Source organism: Lissotriton helveticus, chromosome 6 (assembly GCF_964261635.1).
Source record: "Lissotriton helveticus chromosome 6, aLisHel1.1, whole genome shotgun sequence".
Lineage (NCBI taxonomy): Eukaryota > Metazoa > Chordata > Amphibia > Caudata > Salamandridae > Lissotriton > Lissotriton helveticus.
In genome coordinates, this window is record NC_136067.1 from 784,571,417 (window position 1) to 784,598,567 (window position 27,151).

A 27,151-nucleotide genomic window follows, 5' to 3' on the forward strand; every position below is an offset into this window, starting at 1 on the left:
TATGAAGTCAAATACAAATATATATATACTTAAAAAAATAATACATAAAGTAAATAGTTATTAAAACATAAATTACATTAAAATAGTTATGAACAATAATAATGCAAATTAATAAACATACATCTAACAAAAACATATAACAAATTGTATATATAAAAATGAACCCCCAAAACATAAAAATACAAAATATAAATTATTTCATTTAATAAATAATTACAAAAAATATTAAACAGACTATAGAAAAAATGACAATAAATCTTACCACTCCAATCCAAGCAACAGTTTGAAAGCATTGACTTAAGAGCGTCAGATTTACTCTTCCCAGTCCAATAGTAGCAAACAGTATGGACAGTGTTGGACTTAGGAGGGGTTACTTTTACTACTTTCATTCAGGGCCCCATTAGGATGGCGGGCGGCCTTTGCCCGCCCGCCATCCTATCGGAAATCGGGACCGCCCGCCCTAAGGGCGGGGGTCCCGCACACACCATTAGGATGTGCCCGCCACTGTGGCGGGCACATCCTGTATTTTTAGTATTGTGGCGGGCGGAGCTCTGTGCTCCGCCCGCCACAATACTAAAAATGCTTTGCAGCATTTACATACTCAAAGCGGCAGGCACCGCGCGGTGCCTACCGCTTTGATTATGTAAATGCAGGGGGGTACCACAGGTACCCCCCGTGTGCCACCCCCCTTTGGCCTTCACTCTGGGGGCCCACAGGGGGCCCCCGAAGTGAACATCGCATGCCTTTTCGTGGCGGCATTGCCGCCACGGAAAGGCATTGAAAAATGCCCATTGTAATATTGCGGGCGGTGTCTGATAGACACCGCCTGCATGTAACTCGTTTCCCGCCCCGGCCGCAAGGCGACCGGGGCGGAAAAGTGGCGGGCGGTGTTTGGCTCCGCTGCGGTCCCCCCCGCCATTGTAATGTGGCGGGGGGGGGAAAAGGGTGGCGGCCGGGCATTTTTTGTCGGGCGGATCGCCACCGCCACCATGGCGGTGGCGATCCGCCCGACATCATAATGGAGCCCTTATGTTTTAAATAAAGCATTTACATATAAACCAAATAAGCAAAAATATCTTTGGAATAATAAACATATTCATTAGGTTAAAAAAAGACATACAATTAAATGTAACAAATACAATTGTTATATTACAACATCTTTTTTTTCAAACACATGTAAAATATTTTAAATTAAAATACTTCTCAACCTATTACCCAAAAAAATGTAAACCAACAAACAGCTGAAATAAAGAAAAATATGTAATATAAAAAATGATAAATTATTAATGTGATATTTAAAATAAAATAAAACAATTAAAAATAATGTAATTTATATTTATAAACAATAATTTGCACTATTTAATAAATGCCTTGATCAATCAATTAAAAAAGTTATTTAAAATCAACAAATATTTATTACTACAATGAAACAGTTAATTAATTACCATAACTACTTATCAATTAAATAAATTACTTACATACAAATCACTTATAATTGTAAAATAATTATTAAAATATTTAGAAATCTTCTCATCCTAATCCCCTAGAATTCGAACAACCTATTACTAAATTATCAATTTCTAATTACAGTTTTTAAAAATGGAATTTCATAATAAAATTATAAAATGTACTAAAACAAATCAAACACAAGCAATAGTACAATACCATTAATGTGTATATGAAAATTACTAAAATGTATCAAAATATATTTAAAAATAATATATACAAATATATTAAAGAAACAAATGTTATATAATTTAAAAAACAGTATTAAATACCTAAAAATTATATTAAGCTCTATAATATCCTTGAAATCAGGACATTCGGGCCTTGATAACTGTGCCCCACAATATTGTTTATTTTATATTTTTGTCAAACGCTCAACAGGAAACACTGATATTACATTCATAATCAGATTTATGTTAATTATAAAGTCCTGTGTATGTTTTTCCTGTTAGATATGCTGGTGGTATTGATTTCCTTCAGTTATGGACTTTTATGTTATATGTGCTGATAATACATATCGCTTGGAAGGCACTGATAGGAACATCCTAAAGTACTGCAGTCTGCATCGGAAGCAGGCGCGCAACACCCATTGGAATTAAAGGCCTTCAGCCCCCCCCCCCGTCGTGTGTGGCAGCCCGGGCTCAGACAGCTCCCGGGCACAAACACAGCCGCACCCGCGCACTTCACAGGTCTTTAAAAGACCATGTGCATGTTAAAGAGGCTTTGTTGATGTTTCACCCCTTCTAAGAGCCCCTGCAGTGCCACTCTACCTACTGCTTAAAGTTTCAGCCCCCCCCCCGAAATGTTTTCTTAGCCCCCCGAAATGTGGCTCTAGTTGCGCCTCTGATCAGAAGGGCCTGTGAATGTGTTCTCGTAAAAAACTCTAGACATATTTGTTTTGCCAATGCTTGGCTTGAAGATTTAAATAGTTGGCAAGGCTCAATTGTATGATCAATGTCTGTGTCAGCTGCAAGTCACTAATTCAGCTCTAAGTAGAGCTTTCTCATCTGTTTGCCTATCTAAAGTTAAAAAAAATGAGTTTTCTAGAAATAACAATTGTTATCTAAGGCTCTTCAAAAAGCTTTCAAAATGTTTGTAGCTAGAGCAATAGAAAAATCTAAATTAATATTGTCATATTATGGGTGCAATCTGGGCTGGGAATTTAGAGAATGTGCTTGTTAATTTAGGTACATAAAGGTTCACTATTGGCGCTACCGGCCTCCGTCCTCTGATGAAAGAGTTTGAATAGGGTTAGGGAAATTAACAATTTGGAACCTAAGGGATTAAAGCCATCGCGTTTGCTACAGAGATATATTTCTTCCTTCTTTTCCTCTAACAAAAGTTCCAAGTGCTTTTCAAAAATCAACATGAACAGGAAGATGAGGTGGTGGAGCAGTTGCTGGCATTTAAACCCTGCCCATTTGGTCTGGTAAGCTGGCAGAGCCAGACCCCATACTGAGCATTTTAAGTTATCCTGTCTGCATTAGCTCCTTTGGTATCACTTAGCTCCACATTTAGCATGTTGTTATGATTGCAGAACTCTTGAAAGTGTCAATTCATTTAAACAATGACTTTGCTAAAAGGGCAAAATAAGTTTGCCACAAGCTGCAAGATATCCATGTTTCATGGCCCGACAGTGGATGTGTAAAATAAACATATAGTCCGATTTGACGTATTTTTATTGTGCTCGTTTATACTAGTTATGTCTCGGATTAATTGAAATTTTCCCCGATGTAGGGCAAAAGTCAGTGGTCGACACTACATAAACACCATGAATTGACCACTGAATTAGAGATGCCTTCACCCCACATTATCATGAGAGGTCCCGGAAGACTTCCAAAGCATCCACTCTTATGTCGAGAATCGATACAGGGAGGAGAGGAGATTAGCCTAGCTGATCGTATGTTTCCGTAGGAACACTCTCTCCTGTTGAAGTCTGATAACCACATCTGATATACTGTGACCAGATATGTAGTGTGCTGAGTCCAATGAAACTCTAGAAGCAAGTTATCTGCTCCATACATCCGCAGTGTAAAGCATTGAAGTAGTCTTTAGAGTTTTCAGCTGCTAAAAAAGTCTTATTATGATAGAATTATTCATTTTAATCTTGCTGATCACAGCATGCAATAAGTGATGTTTTTATTATATTCTGTATGGTTATTACCCATGTACTAAGCAAGAGGACGAGATAGGTAAAATAAAACACTTTTACACATGTATAGTGTATTTTCTTAGTGCAGTACTTGAGTGTGCTCCTCTAAAGAATACAATTGGGTTTGAATTACCACCGCATCCCTTTACTGAACTGTTAGTAACTCAGAAATCACTGACATCACAACAGCAGGTATGCTCAGTGGGATTGTGTGGCCCTATAATAACATGGACTCACATGCTCAAGGGCGCGCTGAGCTCTGTATAATCATACGCGGGTCAGGAAGCTAAACGTTGTGGACCTAGGCAGGAGCCCAGGGATATAAAACATAATACCCAACCTAGGGCATTCAAATTTTTGGACCTTTGAATAGTCTTTGAATATGCAGACTCAAAATAACCATCATTACACGGAGGGGTGGGCGGAGCTCCGCTCCTCCGGCAGAGTTGGCAGTGTTTCCCTGACTCACACTCTGCTTGGCGCACAGCATCACAAACACTCCACCAACCTCTGTGTGGTGAAGAGTTTTCTCGCGTGCGACTGGCAGGCGTGAGAGAAAAACTCAATTGCTAGACCACTTTCTGGATCGCATTGAGAAAACTGCAGCTCGCAGTGTGAATGCTGCTGCTCAAGTAGAAGATATACTTGAGCAGCAAAAAGATGCAGTGCCCTCTGGCGTGCCACATGGTGCTGTCTGTGCTGATTTTACAGCGCGGGACAAGTTCCTGGCACTTAACATCAGCGCAACGTACCACAACTCTGCCGCTCGTGATACTATGTAAAATCTTCTAATCAAATCAAATCAAAGATAGCTTTATTCGGTATTTGTTAAAAGACCATAAAAGCACATAAAAAGTTTAAAAAGCATTTCATCCACAAAATACAATAGTACAAATTAATTCATTATTTTTCATTAAAAAGTAAACTTAATCATTCGTTAAAAACACTAAGGGAATCCAGAGTAATTGATTTGTACTATTAAGTACATTAATGTACAGTTAATCATTATGCCATCGAAGATCTACATCTTACTGCATATTTCAAAAATGTAACAGCTGCGACCATAGTAAATTCATCTTGTAGCATATATAGTCTCATCAAGGCTGGTTTACATTGTCTCAAGCCCCACATCTTTAGGAGGGGCAACAGATGCCTCTTTCTGCCCCAATCGTAGTATTTACAGAAAAAGATGCAGTGAATATTTGACTGAGTGGATGAGTCATCACATGGACAGTTTCTTAGCATGGGAGACCAGTCATTTTGGGCGGGAAAGGATGTCAGCCTATAAAAACAGTCAGTCCTCATCCTTGTTAGTAGCATTCTAGTGTAACTGGAAAGTGCCGGGGCCAAGTATGGATGTAAACCTGGGCCATGTAGAATGCGGCGATGAGAGATAATCGTAGACTTATTGCCGTCCAGATACCACCGCCTATCATCTAGCAGCTCAAGGCATATTTCCTTTAAGGCTTTTTTCGTAATTGATGCACAGGAGCTGGGTGTTACATAGAGTTCTGGATGGCCAATAGAGTTCAGGAATTTTTTGACATAATGAAGCCAGGTAAGCTTCCTAGCAGCTGATTGGTTCATGCAATCTTGAATCACATCCCTGCTAAAGGCTGTCTCCTTGGAAGTCCATATCTTATGCCACAACATGATTGGTCTTATCTTGATTAAATCTGTGATATGTACCCGGTCTAGTTCCTTATGGCATATGGTTGTAGAGATAGATCTTGGGACAGCTAACAAGTACCTGAAAAATGCGTTTTCCGCTAGTTGGATTTGTGTACAGTCGGCCGTCCCCCAAATGTCAGCCCCATAGGTCGCAGTGGAGACACATTTTGCTGCATAAATCCTTAGCAGAGTGTCTATGGGTTTTCCGCCCAGTCTCTTAGCAAATTGTTTTACTGTGCCCATGGTGCGGGAAAAAGCCAGATTACGTGTAACGATGGCTGTGGTCCAAGTTCCTCTGTTATTAAAAGTAATACCTAAATAGAAAAAAGTTTTGGTCAAGCCTATCTTTGTCTGATTAACGAAGGTTTTGCAATCTATTTTGGAATTGTTTTTTGACGTGCAACGCATGGTGAAGGTTTTTCCCACGTTTATCTTCAGACCTCTAGAGCCCATAAAAGTGGAAAAGCCGGTTAATGCCTTTTGAAGGCCCACCTGAGTTTGTGACATTATTACAGCGTCATCAGCATAAAGTAGTATTGGTACCACCATGCCGTTAATTTTAGGATAGTCTACTTCCAAATTAGACAAAAAGTCTGCCACTTCGTTAATATACAGATTAAAAAGGAAAGGTGCAAGGATACAGCCTTGTCGAACGCTCTTTTCAATTGGAAATTTCTTGGTGCGTTCTCCATTTTTACCATACCCGACCATGAAAAATCTTCTAATTCTGCCCAGGCCTGATTGCAAGTATATGGAGACATCTGTAGTGTTCATGGTTACCTCCTACAGAAAATAACAAAGCATCTATTTATCATAGTTTAGTCAAGCTTGAGTCTTAAAAGGTTATTCCCCATCTGTATTTTTTTCTGCTTTTGAACCTCATGTTTTAATGAATCTGTTCAAGTTAAAATTGGGGCTCCTCTGATTCCAATAATAGTACATTATGCAGAGGCAGTTACAGACCATCTCAAGAATAGAAATATACCCGATGTGGGGGGGGGGGGAGTTAAATTAATAGCTGCAGATGCAGCGCATGCCTTTGAAACATTTTACTCATGAATGAAGTTTGAGACTACAGATGCTGCCTTAAGGCAATTTCATGCTTATAATGCAGCTCTGCCTTCGTAATATAGGGTATAACAGTACCTGCAAATCCTGATAACTTACCAAGGACACCAAAATTGGTTTGCTTGTAACTACACACGCACACCCTCACACACACATGCACACGTGTGCACACACACACACACACACACACACAGAGGAACGTTAAGTTATGTCCCCGGAGAAATGAATGTGCAACATGGCCGGTACTAGCTGGCTATACACTGTTTCCACATTCTGAGAAGTTGCCAATCACTGATGTTGCAAGCGTCATAAACTATACAGTCTCCTTTTACAGGACACTAACACAATCTGTGCTATGAACCAAAGAATAATAGACCAGCTCTAGTAGGACCAGTGGTGCAGGACAGATTGCTGTACAAGCAACCACTCCAAAGACAATAAACATTATCATGAGAAAGATGCCCACAAGGCGAGATGACATTTCCTTCTGGGTTGCTCACAAGACCCACTGGTTGAACATGGTTTGCCGTCACACAAGACCTCATGACAAACATAAAATACTGACTACTGGCCTGATTTAGAGTGCAGCAGATGGGATACTCCATCACACCCATGAGTGATATTCTGTCCACCATATTAAAAGTGCATTATATCCTGTGGCACTTATAATATAGTGGCTGGGATATCTATCACATTTGTAATGGAGTATCCCATCTGCCAAACTCTAAGTCGGGGACTATGTGTCTTCCCCTTGGAATGTTGCCACATAAAGAACAGTTCAACACCTAGGAAGTATAATTGCATGCATCTACTCTAACACACATGACACACCCTCACTAACCAATTTCCTAGGAGTATTTAAATAAGTACAAAATGAGAACTGGCGCCACTGGACTTAGTGATGAAATTAATTGAAATCTGTCTATATGGCAAAGACTCACAGCAGTTCCTGTTCAAGATTGTGAACACAAATTACCGAGAATAATATTTGAAGTTTATACCACTGTGTGCCATGGTACTTTAGGTTACATGAGCTGGTAAATCCCACCTCAATTTTAAAAGTGGTATTGAGCGTTCCATTAAGTAAAATCTAGTAACTGAAGGTAAAAAGAAACAGAGGGGAAGAGAGAAAAGACGGACTGGACCTCCAGTAAACCTGGTGTTTGGCCAGGGTGGTTGTAATTTGAGGGACCATAATCAAATTAAAAGAACAGAACAGTATGAGCATTCTGGTAGCCGCTCTCTCCTTTTATTTTAGGAGTCTGATGGTTAATGAACAAATAGAGGGGCTTGGACGAATTACCAAATAAGAGAAGAACATGGCAAGAAGAAAGGTGAAGTAGATCAAGAGACCGGGGTCAGTGAAGAGAGAAAAGAGAAAGGTAAGGGCTCTAAAACTCAATAAAAAAAAAAGTGTCAGGACTTTCTAAAAAAACATGTCATACCAGCTACAGGACAGCGCAGCAGAAGTAACAATAGTGCATGACACTCTCCAGAGGTTTCTGGTGACGAGTCCAACTGATGATTTCATACAACTCCAGATAGACGTTTAAATACTCTCAATAGGGTTTATATTTTGGATATGCAATTTGAGGTTATATCTCACAATTTAAGCAATATGAGGCTGCACGTATCTGAAAATTATGTCATAACTTTAGCAGAGGAAAATTGACGCCTGGTCTTCATTAGGGAAGCACCCAGAGGAGAGGAGGTGATACTTGTAGCCTTTTCTCCATAGTACCCAAAGATTTCAGGAAAACGTATGCAAATGAATGGGCTGACAAACAAACCCAGCTGTGTTCAGAAACCAAGCAGGGTGTGATAAACACTCTGTTTCACATGTCATTCTCCGTCACAGTGAGCCCCAAGCATAGGCTCAATATTCCCTCAAGCTAGAACAAGCGCAGGAGGCAAAAGTAATACTAAATCAACTACAATATCACTTTATAATTCACCAATGAACACTCCTTTATTCACAGTCTGGAAACCAGGTGGGTCCTATAGAATAGCTTTAGATTATAGAAATGTAAACACACACATACATGAGAATATGCAGTTTGTTAAAAATTGAGTTTTCTCGTTTGCAGAGTATGCAACCTGTTAAAGCAGGAGCTGCAATATTGTCAGGGTAAGTCAGATACACATTCTATATTAACCTGTGCTCGCCCTCTGGTAGGTTGGTACAGAACAGTCAGTCTTAACTTAAGAGGTGTATGTGTAAAGTATTTGTGCACACTGTAATTCACAGTAACAGAGTGAAAACATCACAAAAAGACTCCACACCAGGTTAGAATAATAGAGGATATTTATCTGAGTACAACAAAACCTAAATGACAAACATTCAATAAGTAGAACTTGAGATAGGATTTTTTATAGATTAGCAGTCAAAAGGTTACCTGCGAGGGACCGATACAAATCCAAAGATCAGGGCGTTGGAGGGCAGGCAAGCTACAGAACCCATGCAGGGCCCGCTAAGACAGTCCCTTGTATGGAGCAAATCATCTGTGTCGAGCACACAATGTATCTGAATTTTCCCTGCATTCGGCTCACTGCATCATAGACGAGCCGCGCAGATGGCTTTGAAAAATTGGTGCAGTGTCATCGTCGAGCCTCGGAGTCAGGACCCGCATTGTTGACTCAGCACTACGACGGCATCAGGGAACGATGTGCTGATATTTCCCACACAGTCGGGATGAAGAGCTGCTTTTTGCAGAAAAACTCCTGCAGAACCCACTTCTGAGACTGAGAACTGCAGAGTGCACCTCAGGCATGGTTGGACTCACAGATGGCAGAGCCCAGCTGCACCAAGACAGATGAAAGAAGTCGTTTGTGTCCCTTAGGCTTCAGAAAACAAACAGGAGGCAAGCCAGCAATCCATTGGAGAATCTTGGGTTCAAGGATGTAGGGAGCAGGTCCATGAAGTCAATAGTTCAGAACTGCTCAGAGCAACAAAGGGGCTGGCAATAGTTACAAAAATAAAAACAGACTTAAAATGATTAAACTATTGGACGGATTCTTCAGGTTGATGGGTACAGGCGAAATTTGTGGTTGGCCAGACAGAGTTTGTGTGCTGTGGATATTATGGCACAAACACAGACAATCCCACTTACTTAAACATCATCAAACAAAAAATCTTGGAGTTCAACCTTCCCTTTCGAATCAGGGGTGACTTCATCACAGTCCTCATTGAAGCAATAGACAGGAGGTCAAAATACAAAAGGAGTTCAATGAAGAAAATGAGATAAAAATCATAGACATGAAGAATAACTTGGTATCATGGCTATACATGCAGAGTTGACAATCGCAAAGTGTCCACCTTTTATAGCTAAAAGTATGGCTACTACTCTCACATCGACTACTTTTTCCTGGATAACACTATTCTAGATAAGGTTAAAGCAGTGGACCACCACTTCATAATTGTCCGCCACCATCCTGGGCGGAAGCAATGGTTGTAATGATCCTAAAACCAGATAAACCACCTAGTCGAGTACACTTATAAAGACTTATATCGTTATTGAGCAATGACTATAAGATCTTTGCATTAAATAGTGTCTGGAAGGATAGAAAATCATATACATTCATTAATAATAATTGACTAAAAGGGGTTTAGTCTGGGCAGGCAATTGAGTGTACAAACCCAGATTTTAATAGGAGCTATAGATATTGTCACTACATATGAGAGTGCATTAACTATTGCTACTTTAGATGCAACCAACGTTTTTGACCGGATCAATTGGTCCTATTAGTGGAAGGTGCTGAGAATCTTTAATTACCTCAAAATGATGATTAAAGTGGTCAAAAAGCTATACCTAGCACCTAGCGCTAAAGCTCTTGTTAACGGAGAGGTATCCAACTAAGCACCATAAACAGGGCAACAAGGCAGGAATGCCCACTTTCACCTCTTTTGTTTGCCTTACATATTGAGCCATTCGCACAGACCATCCGCTCAAAGCTGCCCTCGGAATATGGGGTGTTTTAAGGAAAATCTTTGGAATCCCCTCCTATTCAAACACCTAAATGTATGAGGGATAGGCTTGTCATCCCTCTTAGAGAGTCAGGTTTCCAAACATGGGGAAACTTCAGAACAGGATCCCAGTTAATATCATAGCAGGAAGCTTTGCCAGGTCAAGTACTTGCAAATAGCTTCTTGGTTGGCCAGCTCAACCATGGGGGGGATTTAAAGAGTGAGGCAATGGAGTACTTGATTGTCGCTAATGCTATACATTAGAAGAAAGTCACACTCTGGTACTGGGAAATATTCAAAGCTGAGAATGCAAAGGCAGGCAACTCTACTAAATTTAGGTGGACACTATACCCTTACCACCTTGCGTGGACATGAGTGGCTTGATAAATCTAGAGTAATGCAGCGTAGTGCAAATCGCTGCATTACTCTGCCTCAGAGAGGCGTTCCATGGCCGGCGCATGGGTGTTTCCACGCATCCACCCTTGAATTTTGGCGCATTCCCAGATTTACCATTACTGGTAGACCAAGGAATGCATCAAAATGCTATGCATCTCCAGGAGAGGCGTAACGAGGATAAATATCTTTATGCCTCCTCGTGTTTTCCTCTTTCTTTGAGTGCTGCATTCTGCCGCACACATAAAAGAGGAAAATGCCTCAGGGGATTTTTTTTGTGCCTGAAGGTGTCCCTTCCTTGCACAAAAACAATCCTGCTTACTATGCAGGCACCCTTACTCCATAGTACAAGGGTACCTGCATTGGTGCTAGGCAGGGAAAAAGACAGGAAAGAGCCATATTCTGTTAGATAAGGCACATTCCTGACCATTTCCTACCGCATAGTGCAGCAAAGTGCTGTGCTGTGCTGTGTGATTTTTTTCATAAATATGCCCCTGAATGTGCTAATAAAATCATTAATTCTTTTGTCTTTTCATATCACCATAATGCTGATCACATCAACATATTTCTTTCCCATACCTTCTCCTCCCATTCTGAGTCTTGACTGGCTTACTTTCATTCATCTCCAGTCTGTAATTTGGTTTTCTCTGAAATCATCTCTCATCTCTGCGCTTGATTATATTCAGTTTCTTCCCACTTACTATCACCATCCTTAGCACCAGAAATTTGGGAGTAATTTTTATCAGCACGATTGAGCTAAAAGCCTCCACTACCATCACTGTGGTCAGATTCCAGCTACTTGACACTTGCTAAATTATTCCTAACCCCCATTGCTTTCATACAGCAAGATGACTTATCTGTAGCCTTCTTGTCCACACCGCGCTAGCCTCTTATGAAGAAGTTACATTTTTCAACCAGGACTCTTTTCGATGTCCTCAGTCATGAACACACGCACCCCAATACCGATTTCAGGCAGGATGGTCATCAGTAGTATGCTAAGTTCGATGTGAAATCCTCACTTCTGCATTAAAGTCAGTCCACAATTCATCCCACCTCCCTCTCACAAACGTTCACCCATTTCCCCCATCTAATATGATGAGATTCTACCACTCAATGACTGTATCTTGACCCTATCCCCTGTACCCTGCTTTTGAGGATCCCTATTGCTAGGAGCCCTACATGGGAATGCCCTGATCCATAGCCTGCCTGCCCTTCCCTGCAAACACCCTCTACCTACCAACTCTAGTATCCAAAACAGTCCTCAAAACAAACCTCTTCTGCTCTGTACCAAATGTAACATTACCCCTCCACCCAAAGATTTAAGTCTTCCCATGTGCTCCTCAAAACTGTAACTATGAATCCAATGAGCATTTTAAGTTTCTTCTCTAATATATCTCTATTATGTCCCATTGTTCATCAGTGATATTCATAAATTTCCCCTTAAATGCAATCCATCCATGCCTTTTATGCCTTCATGATATTAATGTAAACAGCATTTAATGTAGAAGCGCAATGAATATAAATAAACATGCAGTCATGCTATTTCTATGAAAGGCCTATCATAAAATATCTTCAAAAGGTTGCTGTCAATCATCCAGGAAACACCATGGAAAAAATCAAATAAAGTGAAGATTCAAAATAAATATAATTTGATGTTTATATCACTTTCCAAATGAAACCCTCCATTTATTGTACTCATCCACCCCCTCTCGTATTAACGGATGCTTGTCACTCACTGTGCATGTCAAAACACAGATTTGTTTGCAAATAGAGACTGCCAGGCACATCCTGCCTGCCAATTTCGCTAACTCCTTGAGAGAAACACGTACAAGTCTACACCTTTGACTCAATAATGTCTCCAATCACTGCTCTGGGGCTAAAATTAAATAACTAAATGACTTTTGTGTATTTCAGATTTACTGTTTTTCAATGTGTCCTTGTTCTGCTTTTGTTTGTGAAGAGAGTCAACACAATGTCCTGATTGTGAAACCATGAGATTACTCGATGTAAAGGAATTCACAAACCGATAAGTGACCTGAGATAATGACATCAGGGATTTACCTGGTTTACTTTCCATCAATTTTCCTGTTGACAATCACGTTGTTTCCATCCTTTTTTACTTAACTATATGGAGCTTTGTATGCAGTCTATTCCTTATGATGACCTGTTATATCAACCGCATAGTGGTTGAACCAGTATCTTACACTTAATGGCATGAGTCAAGCTGGACATAGAATTCTATAACATCCCCTGAATTATAGTCAGCTGTCAAGTAATCAAGTATTTGTTCTCATTTTACCTGTTATATAGTCATTATGTATTCTCTTAGTCATATCGATTTAACATTGATTTACTTTATTAAGTCTTGTAGGATATTTTGGGAAGCGATACAGTAAAAAAGTCTGAACGGAATTACCCCAAATTTTCTAAAAGGTTATACCTTTACTCAGAGAGCATTCTTTTTTGCTATTTGACATGAATTCGTTCAGCCGTCTTTGAGAAATTTGCTTTTAAAGAGGTAAGTGGGATTGTTTAAAATGTAGGTATCTTTGAACGGTTGGCCCCGTGGGAGTCCCACGTGACTATAATTTTAAAAAATAGCACCTTCAATTGGCTCTGGGAGCTTTTCAAATCTTTGGGCCATTTCAATACAGCATGACCAGGACTGGCCTGCGGTCCTTAAATGATCTGATTGGCCGCTCTTAACTGAATGTTGTGGCAGCCGTCACAGGACTTTGGGGCTTGGTCCCAGAGTCCTAAATGTTGTTTATGAATAGGCAACACAGGAGCACGATGGGCACACCCTGACTCCAAGGGCCAAATAGCACTGAGGTCCATGGTGGTATTACAGCTGGTACAGGTGCAACAGTACCAGCTGTTTGGTACTGCGGTACTCTGTGCACCACCCTGTAGAGAACAATCAAACAAACTCCATAAAGTTGGGCAGGCATTTGGGGGCATGTTTATCATTGGGTTGTGTCCTTTTTGAGCCATGCAGTGGGGTGCAAAAGCAACACAACGCTTAAGTGTGATTTGGCAAGATGCGCAAAGCCACCTTGCATGGCCCTGAGTGGCTTGATAAATCGCGAGTAACACAACGCAGCACAAATTGCTGCGTTGCGTTACTCTGCCCGGAAAAAGTCACTCCATTGGTGGAGCGTACGTGTTCTACTGATATACCTAATCTTCTGTATTCTATGACAATCCATATATTACTAAATGAGAAGTACAAAATACCTCAATTTGAATACTAGAACTCATACCCATTCAATTAAACTTAAACCTGTAGCGCTTATGCCACTGTAATTGCCTTCTTACGTTTATGTATTATGCCAGCATTCTGTAAAGTGCTCTGCCAGTCCGAAGATTGTGATTCTGAGGAGACAACCTTGCCCCAGTATTTATGCCTTTATACAGATAACGTGGTGTATTATATTATCACCATGTATGCCATGTAGGCCTGGGTGTGAAATTCCACTCAGCTCCCAGAGTTTGTGGAGTTTTTCCCACTCTGCTCTCGGCATAGAGCGCAGAGTTTCTGAAAAACTCCACAGACGGTCAGGGCCGGACTGAGAACCAAAACCGGCCCTGGCAAAATGCTCGGCCGCCTCCCCCTGGGGGTACTACCGAGGCTCTTTGCCAGGGCCGGTTTTCGGCCGATTTTGTTACAGGCCCGATTTTGCTGCAAAAACAGCCCTGTAACAAAAACGGCCCCCAGGGGCCCAAAACCGGCCCCCACCCGTGTGACGCACCGGGGGATTGCCCGGTGCCCGCTACGGCAAGTCCGGGCCTGCAGACGGCCGTGGATGGTCACTACAGCTCAAGTTCAGAAAACGTCCATTTGCATTGAGGAAGCTGTCATTTGAGTAGAATATCTACTCGAGTGACATAACGAAGCAGCGCCCTCTTGCACTACGCATGGTGCCTTTAGTAGTTATTTTACAGCAAGGGACCGACACCAGTGCTAAAAATCAGCATGAAAGGCGCAACGTAACACACTTCCCTGCTTGTGTAAATCTGCGTAGCACAACAGAGTTTTTGGGACGAACTCCGGCCAAGCCTAATGCTGTAGGTTGTTACAGTATCTCGCTGCCAATCCCGTGCTTACCTTATCATGCAAATAGCTATTTAATCTCTAAAAGAATTATATCCAAAGGACGCTTACATTTTGTAATTTAACTGGAAGGAAATATTATTTCACCCCTGTAATACTGCTATATTAAGTGGGAGAGGTTTGAGTTATGAATCACCGAAAACAGGTGACATGAAAACTAATGTAGGAAGAAAGTAAAAATGTCGGTTTACCCACGAATCCGCATGCCCTGTCCCTCAGATGTCTTGCTACGCATCCACATACCTGTCGGCCCACGCATCTCTTCTTCTTCAAAGTCGTTATTTAATGTTTCTTATGAATGTCTGCAAAGCTGAGCTACTTCAGAATGAGCTGTAAAAGCATAATGAAGTAGCGGACAACAGTCTAGAATTCAAAGTGTTTCTGTTATTTCGCTATTTAATGGGCAAAGTTATCTCAAATTTTAAGAGAGAATGCGTTGGCTGCATGATTCATCGAACGCTTAGCCACGTTTGCTATGGTTTGAGAAAGGCCTGTAGCAGCGTTTTACAAAGGACACACTTGAAAATACTTCAAAGGATGCCCTTCTGTGCCTTTGCTAGCTCAGCCTAATTTGCCATATCATTTTAGTACACTTTATATATATTGGGTAATCCATTGAACTCGTATAATTCATTATAAATACCGCATTGCTCATATGCTAATTATTGGATAGCTTCCAACAATATAAACAAACACTTTCCAGTACTGTTCACAGGTTAAAACGACATGAGAATCTTTTTTTTTTACATAATTACATCCTTGTGTGGTGTGATAGAGAAGGCTACATATTCACAAAGGGACTCTTTTAAAGGGCGTATAAAGGTCCATCCACTGTTTTCCCCCAGTGGGTCAGGCTTGACATCAGAGCCATTATTTACAACAGAAAGAGGCAGCGCTTGACCTGCCTTTAATCGAGGGTAGGAGTAATTTATTGTACTTGAAACATGGTTACAAAGATTTTGATTTGCCGCTGTTCACAAAGCTTGAGAAGTTAACTCTTTTCATTCACTTTGCCTGCTTTATCAGTTTAATGGGTACATTTTCCTGCAAACTGCGAAAGAAAGAAAGAAAGAAAGAAAGAAAGAAAGAAAGAAAGAAAGAAAGAATCTACAGCTGAAAAAAGATTTTTTTTCGAATGATAATATAGTGGAAACAGTTTCCTACGAAAACGATATTTACTAACGTTTCCTTTACAAGCATACTTGCAAAAAAGCCTTACATAATCTAGATAGACGTGTGAAATGCTTCTCAAACGTTTGATTTTTGGAAAGGTGTGTGGCTACATTTTTGAGACGAACTACGAGCATTTTCGCAAATGATACATTGATATTTCAAAAACGACTCTACCCAGATTTAATTCAACAGAATAATTGAGAAAAAAAGCACTGCCATTAGCGGACACAGTAACAATTTCCTCTTTTTGCCATGCTTCATGTTGTGCATTATTGATTAGGACTTTCGGAATTAATCCATGCTTTGTTGGCAGCTCCTCTCCCATTTGTTTTTGAAAACTCGGGTATCATTTGTAGCATTTTAGATATTTTTGTTAAATGAACTGCTCATTAGGGACAGGAAGCTGTGACAGGCACTTGTGCCTTTTTAATATGTTTTTATATTTTATTGTTGGGTGCTTTGTCTATGTATTGTAAGTGTTGAATTGTGTTCGAACAATGTAGGTGTTTGGCTTCACCATTATTTTCTAAACAGTTGTAAGCAAATGAGGAGTGTCAGCATTCCTCAGTCCTCCGTCTTTTTTATTTCAATTTGTCAAGGTTTTGGCTGTGGGGCCTACCGATTTGGGGATCACTGATATATTATCAATCCAACAAATATCGAGAAGTACAAATATCAGAAATTTAATATTGAGAACAAAAATATTGCCTCCGTTTACATAACTAATTAACTAATAATATCGAGCAAACAAATTTCAATGTTAAAACAATTTTTTCAAATTTCGATAACAAAAACATTAGAAATACAAATATCGTCACCAATAAACATATATCATGTCATAAATATATATTTCCACAATATCGACTACCAAATTATCATAAAAAGCTCTAATGAAAACAAAAAATGAACACCAAAAAAATGATTTTAACAAAAAACCCTCTACTTCCAATAGTCATACACATATTGGCCTATTACAACCTCGGACCTTAGGTCGGAGGATTTACGACAGAGATCGTAGGTTTCAATTCCGACCAGCTGATTACAGTACAGCCGGTTCGAATTGAAACCTAACGGTCATTCCGGCTGGCTTCCGACGGGTTCAAGGACGAGTTCACGCTGTCCAAATTATGATGCACGGTTTCCAGCAGGCTCTCCATGCCGGGCTTTCCAACATGGAAAGCGTATTTGGGGCCCCTCTAGCAGCATCCTCTTCTGTTTTTGGCCTCCGGTTGGGGGCTGTTGTTGATCCCTGTGCCTTGTGGCAGGCACCTTGAGGTACCTGCCACGTGGTGCAGGGATTATCACAACTTCCCATTTACCTATGAGACCTTGTGCTATGGCCGGTTTACGGCTGTAACACATGTTCCCATAAGGAAATGTGGGAATGCAACCGCACCATGTGTGGTTGCATCATAATTAGGCAGTCAGGACCGCCGACCGGAGGTTGGTTAGTCCCATTTCTGCCACGGTGTCAGTCGGAGGAAACTCCAACCGACATTGCATTAGGCCCTGTTGTATGGCCTAGGGCAGTCTTTCCCAAACTGTGGTCCGCGGACCCCTAGGGGTCCGTGACACATTCCCAAGGGGTCCGCAGGCACTGCAGGCAGCAGTTTTAAAAGCACTGCAAATGTTCCAAGTATAATTAGAAGTTTTCTAGCAACAATAAAAGTGTCAAGACCAAGATAACACCAGTGATTAATGTTCCTGCTGGAGAGAGATGAGTTTTGTCCAGTGGCAGCTTGACTTATTTAATGTAGCACAGAGGGTTAATATGCCTCTTGCAAAGAAAGTGTGCCTGTATTTATTTTTTTAACTGTGTTTGATCCGCATAGGTCAATGGGTTACTGCTTTTTTCACAGAGATTCTTTAGTTACAGTGCAGTTTATAAGTGACAATTGTGATCTAGCACAGAGACATATAAACTGGCATCAAAAAGATGTTTGCAAACTGCATGGTACAAGATAGTAACTTAAGCTTCTTCCCAGTCTTTCATTATCCTAATGCTGCTAAACAGGTTTATTTGAATGGAAATAAAGTTTCATTGTTAAAGTCAATGCTAAACACTGTGTTATGCCTACCAGTATGAATGATGTGAATCCTACAACTAGTAGTCACCTTTGCCTTATGTTATTACATTTATGATTCATTGTCTCTATGGGGCAGATTTACAAGGAAAATGACTCAGTGAGTGCTGCTAGCCATTTGGCTGTGCTGCACTTAGCCACTTTCAAAGCACAGGGATGCAACATATTTACCATAGTATGTTGCATCTCAGTGCTCTCCCTGCGCTGGTGCACAAACTGCTGCCATGCTCTGGCACAGGCACCCTTGTACCATGGTGCAAGGATGCCTGCGTCATGGGGAGATTTTTATGTTCAGGTAAGATTCCCTTTCTGCACATAAACAATCACTAGAGGGGATTTCATCTTCCTAAACAACGAGGAGAAATGAATACATTTCTTCTTGTTGCACCTCCCTACGCCTCCCTTGGGGAGGTGTAGCATTCGGACGCATTTCCAGATCCATGATTTCTCGTAAATCTGGAAATGTGTCTGGTTTCATGGGTGTTGCTTGGGAACACTCACAGCAAAACACATGAAACGCACCTTTCACGCAAAGTCCTGTGTGAAAGCCAGTCAGTCAGCCAAAAATACTTAATTCGGTTCATAACAAAAAGCATAAAAGTTTACTACATGATGCATCAAAGTCAAGACATTTGTTAAAATATTACAATAGATTAATTTTACAATTTATCCACTAAAATTACATACGTATCTATGAAAAACATGTGTTATAAACATTTGATAAAAAAGAGTAATACAAATACAATAAACAGCTTATTTAAAAACAATGAAGCGCTGCTCAGTTCATAGGTATACCGCTATGTACAAAGTGCCCAGTTAATTTTCCTCCTCAATCTCATTGCTATTGTTAAAATGTTCGCTATGTTGAAGATCTCCCAGGTATTAGACAACAGCTGTAGATACAAAAGGGCAGGTTTAATTTATCTGAAGCCCTTGTCCACAATGAGAGGAATAATGAACTTTTTACGAATAGGGCACAGATATTTGCAGAAAAAAGTAAAGTGTGCAGTATCTTTAATAGAGAATCCGTCGCAAGAACAAATCTTCAGATCCAACTCCTTAGTCCAACCTGGGCGTTCTGTAAGAAGAAGGTGGAATTTGTTCAATCTAAACTTAGTTAATAAGGGATGTATGACGTTATAACGCATACATTTACAACGCCTACCTTTACAACGCAATTATTACAACGCAGGAACCATTACAACGAACTACCATTACAACACATTTTTTTACAACGCAATACTTTTACAACGCATACCATTACAACGTAAGTATTGGTAAGTATATAGTATTTTTTTAAATGTAATTAATTAAAATTAATTTAATTTATTTTAATTTAATATTATTTTTAATTTATTTTTACCAGGTACCCCTGTACCCCAAAATGGTAAGTATATAATATTTTTTTTTAATTTAATTAATTAAAATTAATTTAATTTATTTTAATTTAATATTATTTTTAATTTATTTTTACCCTGTACCCCTGTACCCCAAAACCCAAACCTAGCCCTGAACCCTAAAAATACCCCTTTACCCAAAAACCCAAACCTAGCCCTGAACCCTAAAAATACCCCTTTACCCAAAAACCCAAACCTGGCCCTGAACCCTAAAAATACCCCTTTACCCAAAAACCCAAACCTGGCCCTGAACCCTAAAAATACCCCTTTACCCAAAAACCCAAACCTAGCCCTGAACCCTAAAAATACCCCTTTACCACAAAACCCAAACCTAGCCCTGAACCCTAAAAATACCCCTTTACTCAAAAACCCAAACCTGGCCCGAACCCTAAAAATACCCCTTTACCCAAAAACCCAAACCTTGCCCTGAACCCTAAAAATACCCCTTTACCCAAAAACCCAAACCTAGCCCTGAACCCTAAAAATACCCCTTTACCACAAAACCCAAACCTAGCCCTGAACCCTAAAAATACCCCTTTACTCAAAAACCCAAATCTGGCCCTGAACCCTAAAAATACCCCTTTACCCAAAAACCCAAACCTGGCCCTGAACCCTAAAAATACCCCTTTACCCAAAAACCCAAACCTAGCCCTGAACCCTAAAAATACCCCTTTACCCAAAAACCCAAACCTTGCCCTGAACCCTAAAAATACCCCTTTACCCAAAAACCCAAACCTGGCCCTGAACCCTAAAAATACCCCTTTACCCAAAAACCCAAACCTGGCCCTGAACCCTAAAAATACCCCTTTACCCAAAAACCCAAACCTAGCCCTGAACCCTAAAAATACCCCTTTACCCAAAAACCCAAACCTTGCCCTGAACCCTAAAAATACCCCTTTACCCAAAAACCCAAACCTTGCCCTGAACCCTAAAAATACCCCTTTACCCAAAAACCCAGAAATAAAACATTTTTACTATAAATATATACTTACCAATACTTACGTTGTAATGATATGCGTTGTAAAAGTATTGCGTTGTAAAAAAATGCGTTGTAATGGTATTTCGTTGTAATGGATCCTGCGTTGTAAAAATTGCGTTGTAAAAGTAGTCCGTTGTAATAGTTGCGTTGTAACGGTTGTATACCGTTAATAAGTATCAATGGTTCATATGGTTGACGATTCTTAAATAGGGTTCTATACCACTGGTGGTTATTAACAGCTGGTGAGCCCTTACTGTTGGTTTACATAATTCTTTTCCTTCTCTAGCTAGATAAGCCAGCTGTTTGTATGTGTCTTTAGCCCATTTCACGTCCCCCTTCAGTAATTTTTTTGGGTGGTCAAACAATTCTGGACGACCCAGTTTATTTGCTAATTTTTTGACATAGTTCAACCAGGGGATGGAGTTGCCATACTCAAGGGCAAAACAATCCCTAAGGATCTCTTGATTCAGCTCTAATGCGGGGTTCAACCATATTGAAATCCATTTCAATAGCGGTGCTAAAGCTATGCGGTCTTCTAAATATTCTACCCCACACTCTTGGTGAACAATATAACCAGGTGTTGACTGGAGGACGCATAACATAGATTTCAGGAACTTGTCCTCTGCCACCTGCAAGGCCTTTACGTTTTTAAACCCCCACAGGTCAGCTCCGTACATCGCTATTGAAGAGCATTTGGCATTATAAGTTTTCAACACTGCCTGTATTGGCTTCACCCCCAATTTCCGTGCAAAATCCAGAACAGCCAGGATAGACCTAGCAAGGGCATTACGTTTGGCAGGTAATTGGGGCAACCAGGTCGACTTATCGTCGAAAATAACCCCCAGGTAAGGAAATCTTGTGACCCTAGATAGAACATTCCCTTCACAGTTCATAGTCTTAATTCTTTTGGGTTTACTGCCCACAACCATAACATGCGATTTAAAAAGATTTACACTAAGATCCAGCGCTTTCATAAAATTGGCAAATAGGTTTAAAAGACATTGCAACCCCACTGCTGTGTGTGCTATTAAAGCGGCATCAACAGCATAAAGTAATGCCGTGATAGAAAACTTGATTTAATCAAAAAGAGACTAGCTCACGATTTACGAAAATTACAAGGAGAAAAGACTTGAGTATGTTTCGTCATGGGGTGGGAACACCTGGTGAGTGTGTTCATAAAGCCCTCACCCACCAACCTAGTTGGTGGCATGCTTCATCATCGGGCCCACCCAGTGACACCTAGCGTGTCCCGGGTGTGCTTCGACGCCTGATTACAGCGGAGCAGGTATATTGCTGAGTGTGCAGTGAAGGGTGTTATGAAAGTGATGTTAAAACGGCTTGGCGGGGTTCCCAGTACCCGAGGGTAAATTAGACTTTAATACCTGGTCCTCCGTCAGCGGTTAAAAATAAGGCTGATGGATGTTAGAGGCGAGTTACGACTTCCCACATCCGGTGGGTCAACATGTTTCAGCCAGTGCCTTATGTATATGCTGGCTTTCTTCAGGACCTAGATAAAAAGGTGAGTGTAATTAAACTAGTGGGTGTGTAATTCAGACTATGTGTCTACACGCCCTAAAGTGTTTATCTATGTGTCAGAGGGGGATTCCCTTCTCAAAACACCTGTACATGTAACATATATGGACAGAGACAAAACATACAGGGAAAAAGAGAGTCACTCGGATGTATGGCATTAAACACATCTGGTTGCCGTCACTAAAGCGGGTGGTGTGTTGGCTATAGGCGGCTATGGTGTAATGGTATTGGTGGTACCATTAAGTGAAAAATCGCACTTATAGTTCGGGAGTGGAGTGGCTAAAACACGAATATCACATACACAGTGCATATGTGAGAAGCGGCGTTTTAGCAGGTTCGGACCTCAAGGTTGAGAGGTGGCAGGGGGTTGACCCTAAGGAGAATAAAGGTTTGGCCACACCGATTAAGGAAACCTGTAGGGAAGAAAGATAGCACTTACCAGAGGTAGTGGTGGTTGTTTCTCATACTCACTGCTTTTCTAGGCAGAGCCTTCTCTGGACCTGTAGTGCCTCCTTCGCATACCGGTGAGAAATGGCCGGTTCGCTGGGTGTTATATACTGGGGTCAATTGAATAACCATGTGCACCTGCAGGTTTGAAGGTAAGAGTAGAAACACTCGAATACTCGAGTCATGGTGCATGAGTGAGCCGCTACGCGGTGTGAGCGCATGCGCAGTACCCGTAGGTGTAAATGCGCATGCGCGAAAGGTAGTGTCTCAGTCGCGCATGCGCGTCAAGGTGCGAGGCTCAGTGGTCCATGTGCGGAGCGGTAGTGTTGTATGCGCGCGCAAGTGTCATGGTTTGACTGCGGTGCTCGGGGTTACAGTGACCATAATAAACGAGGCATAGGCCGATTTATACCTACGCATGCGCACTGGGGGGAACAAGTATGTTGGACCATAGAGAGTGCATTTAAAGTGCATAACTTGGCAATGGCACAAGGTATAGTTGGGGTAAAAGGGGGCAATAGTCTTCAAAATACTCAGAACTCAGAGGCTCTATCTCGGGGGAGATATGTTATCGGGGGATAGGTAACAAGCTCAGTTGGGTATCATACACCGAGGTGGATCACGGTGTGGTAAGTGCACTGCAGTTAGGGATATGCCAAGGAGTTCCATGGGATGGCATCGTTGAGCCCCTGGGTGGCTGTTGAAAGGCGGTATATCCATCGCTGTTCTTTACTTAGTAGTTTCTTGTCATTGTCCATTGTGCTTTCTGGAACCTGTTCAATGACCGTCCTGGTTAGGTCGTTGGGTGTGTGAGAATGGGTGATGAAGTGGTTGGTGAGTCTGCTGATGTTTTTCCTGCATCTTATGGTACTTCTATGTTCTGTTATTCTTGTCTTGATTTTCCGTGTCGTCATTCCGACATAGCAGAGACCACATGTGCATGTGAGTAGGTATATCAAGTTGCGGGAGTTACAGTTGGTGTGGCTACGTTGAGTCCAGACCTTGTTCGGCTCCAAATTCAGGGTTTTAGTGTGAGTGGTGAGGTGACATACGCTGCAGTCATTGCAGGGGTAATGTCCAGCGACCTTTGGGAGGCCACATGCGTTCAAAATAGTATTGGTAGGTTGTTTAGGTTGTGGTCTGGGGCGGGTGCTGACCAGGCGATCTTTCAAGTTGTTGCATCGTTTGTATGCAAATCTCGGGGTATCCCATTTCCTCTGTCCGGAGTTGATTATTTTCCAATGTTTTCTGATGATTTTGGTTACTTCATTGGACGCCGTGTTGTAAGTGGTGACACAGGTGATGGGTTGGTCGCCTTGATCTTTGATGACAGTCTCCAGTAGGGCTTCACGGTTCTGGTTCCTAGCCCTTTTCTGTGTTTTTCTGACGATGGCTTTAGGGTAGCCACGGTGTTCCAATTTGGAAGCCAATTCCTTGGATTGCTTTTTGTAATCGGAAATGTAGGTGCAGTTTCTACGTATGCGTAAAAACTGTCCGTAGGGTAGGTTCTCTCGGAGTGGGCGGGGGTGGAAGCTTGTAAAATAAAGCAGTGAGTTCCTCGCAGTTGGCTTATAGTAGGTTGTCGTGACCAGGGTCCCATCCTTAACTGTGATGTCCAGGTCTAGGAAGGGTAGTTGACTAGTGCTGGCCGTGCTGGTAAATTTAAGGTATGGGTCCCTGTTGTTGAGCCAGGTCATGAACCTGTCTAGGTCGGTCGGCGATCCCTGCCAGACCACCAGAATATCATCTATGTACCTGCGCCAGCTCAGGATATGATGGATGAAAGCGTTGGTATCTGTTGCTATGTGGGACTGTTCAAAATGGTGGACATACAATCCCGCTATGCTAGGGGCGAAAACACTGCCCATGGACGTCCCATTTGTTTGTAAGTAAAGGGTGCCATCATATTCAAAGTAATTTTCTTTGAGAGCTAGGGTTGCACAAGTCATCACAAAGTCCCTGGGGGTATGGTATGGCCAGGGGGCTTCCATGAGGATGTCATGGTGTACAGTCAGGGTGGCATCTTGTGGGAGGCTCGTGTACAGACTCTCCACGTCCAATCCTACCAGTAGTTGTGTGTTTGGATTGAACTCCTTGTTGTTTATGACCTGTAGGAGATGCTTGGTGTCTTTGATATATGTAGGTGTTCTTTGCACTAGAGGATTCAAGAAGAAATCACAGTACCGTGACAGTGGTTCCAATAAGGAGTTTATGCCTGACACGATGGGTCTGCCAGGAGGGGGATTAATGCCCTTATGTACTTTTGGTACTGTATAGAAGTACGGGATCCTAGTGTGTTGGGGGCATAGGTAGTCTGCTTCCTGTTTGGAAATGTGCTCAGCATCTGCTGCCCTTTTGACTAGTGCGTGGATCGTGGTCCGTAGTTCTTCTGTTGGGTCATGTTCCAATCTTCGATAATTTCTGTTGTCACTCAGTAATCTACGGCACTCCGTGTCGTAGTCTTGTTTGTCTTGTAAGACGATGCCTCCCCCTTTGTCCGCCGGTTTAATGACAATCGTGGGGTTGTCTTGTAGGCGTTGTAGAGTCTTCCTATCTTCCCAGGATAGATTGTTGAAGTGATTAGTGGGGTTGAGTCTCTCTATGTCATTGTACACAGCCTGTTCAAATGTCGTGATTTCAGATGGGATGGTAGACGGTGGTGGCACGAACGTGGATTTAGGTCGCAGGCCAGTGACATTGGGGTTATCATTGACTGGCTCCGTTTCAGGGGTTGGTTTCTCAAAGAAGGATTTTAGTTTGAGTTTTCTAAAGAATTGGGCCAATTCTACATGTAATTTGAATTTGTCAAGTTTGGTGGTAGGGACAAACGACAAGCCTTTTTCAAGTACCGACTGTTCTTTGATGGTTAGGGGTGTGCTGGATAGGTTAAATACCAATGAGGGTGGGTCATTTGGCCTCATTACTTGCTGGTCCCTGGTGTTGCCTCTTTCGTCTTATGGCGTGTGTTCGAGCTCACTGGGTTCTCTTCCCAGTGGACTTGTGGTTGTTGTGGGTTTGTTCTTCTTCTCCCCCGTGCTCTTCGGCCCTGTCCTAAAAAAGGAATGTGTGGCCCTTGGTTGCCTTGATTACGCATTGTGATAGAAAACTTGCCAGTCTTTGGTATATCTTTACACGCCTCAGTTAAAACAGCACCTAGGTCGTTAATGTAGAGGGTAAAAAGTAGAGGGGCTAGGATACACCCCTGTCTAACCCCGTTGATGATCCCAATCTTGCCCGTACTATTGCCCAAACGATCATACCTAACTGTGGCCATAAGGTCCCTATGAAGATCCGCAAGAAAATATATAATGTTTTTATCAATGCCAAGCTTTAGGAGTAGTCCCCAGAGTTTGGACCTATTCACTCGGTCAAAGGCTACCTGCTAGGTAAATGCATGGCTTTGCATGATGATGTCCTTCCCTAACCTTGATTGTTAGACCCAGTACTAAGTTTACCAGTATCTAAGCTAGTGTGGTGATCTACAAGTGGCCCAGATTTCTAGCAAGGAACAGGGATGTTTGTGTCATTTATTATGTTTGTATTGGCAAGAGGGAGTTCCATCAAGTCCTGTAAAGTCAATTTGAGTATAATATTGTGCTTCACCTCCACCCTTTTTTGATATGCGGTTACCCAGCTTATCAAGTCAATCAATATCCTCTAGAGTCTTTAAGTCCTTATGGAGCAGATGTACAAAGTATTTTTGAACATGCAAAAATACCTAAGTGCCATGTGCAAACCCTGATTAGCGAGTCGCAATTTATTTGCGACACGCTAAATAGGATTTGCGACTCGCTATTAGGAAGGGGCGTTTCAAGGGCATCCCTTCCTAATAGCAAGTCTGAGCCCTATGTATGACTGTTTTGCGACTGCAATTGCGGTTGCAAAACAGTCACAATTTACCACCTACTTCAAGTAGGTGGTAAAGCATTCGTGAATGGGAAGGGGTCCCTTTGGCCTCTTTTTAAACAAAATGAACCAAAACAGCTTTTGCTTTTTCTAGCCACCATGGCTTTCTGAGTACTAGGGATCGCAAATGATTTTGGGCCAGATGTGTGACCATTTGCTTTTGCGACTCGCAAACTGCAAAATATTGTGGGTCACAATTTGCGAGTCGCAAAAGCAAACGAACAACAGTGTCAGAGACACTGTTAGCGATTCCCAATGGGGTTGCAAAATGCGAGGCTCATGAATATTAATGAGCCACTCGCAATTTGAAAACCCAATGGGAATGGCTGGCCCTCCCAGGGATGGTGGCCTGCTGGGCTCAGCAGACCTCCATGTCTGGGACTGCTTTTAAATTAAACTGTTTTTGTTTTTTAATGCAGCCCGATTTCCTTAAGGGAAGTTGAGATGCATTTTTTTTGTTTTAAATAAAACGTTTTTGTTAAATTTTTTAAGGATGGGCAGTGGTCCCTGGGACCACTGCCTGCCCTTAAAAAATTGTTTCCCATGCATTGCAAAATAGGTCTGCAGAGAGTTGTTTCTAGTTTTGTAACCTTTATGTCGAACTTCGATCTGCATGTAAATATTACTAAAACATATGTTATGAAGTGTGGTAACAACAGTGTGAAATGCCGGAATATTTTTTATCAATAACAATAAGGTCGAATTTGCCAATTGCTTCTCATATTTGGGAATTGTCTTCTAAAAAAGAGGCTCTTGGGCAAATG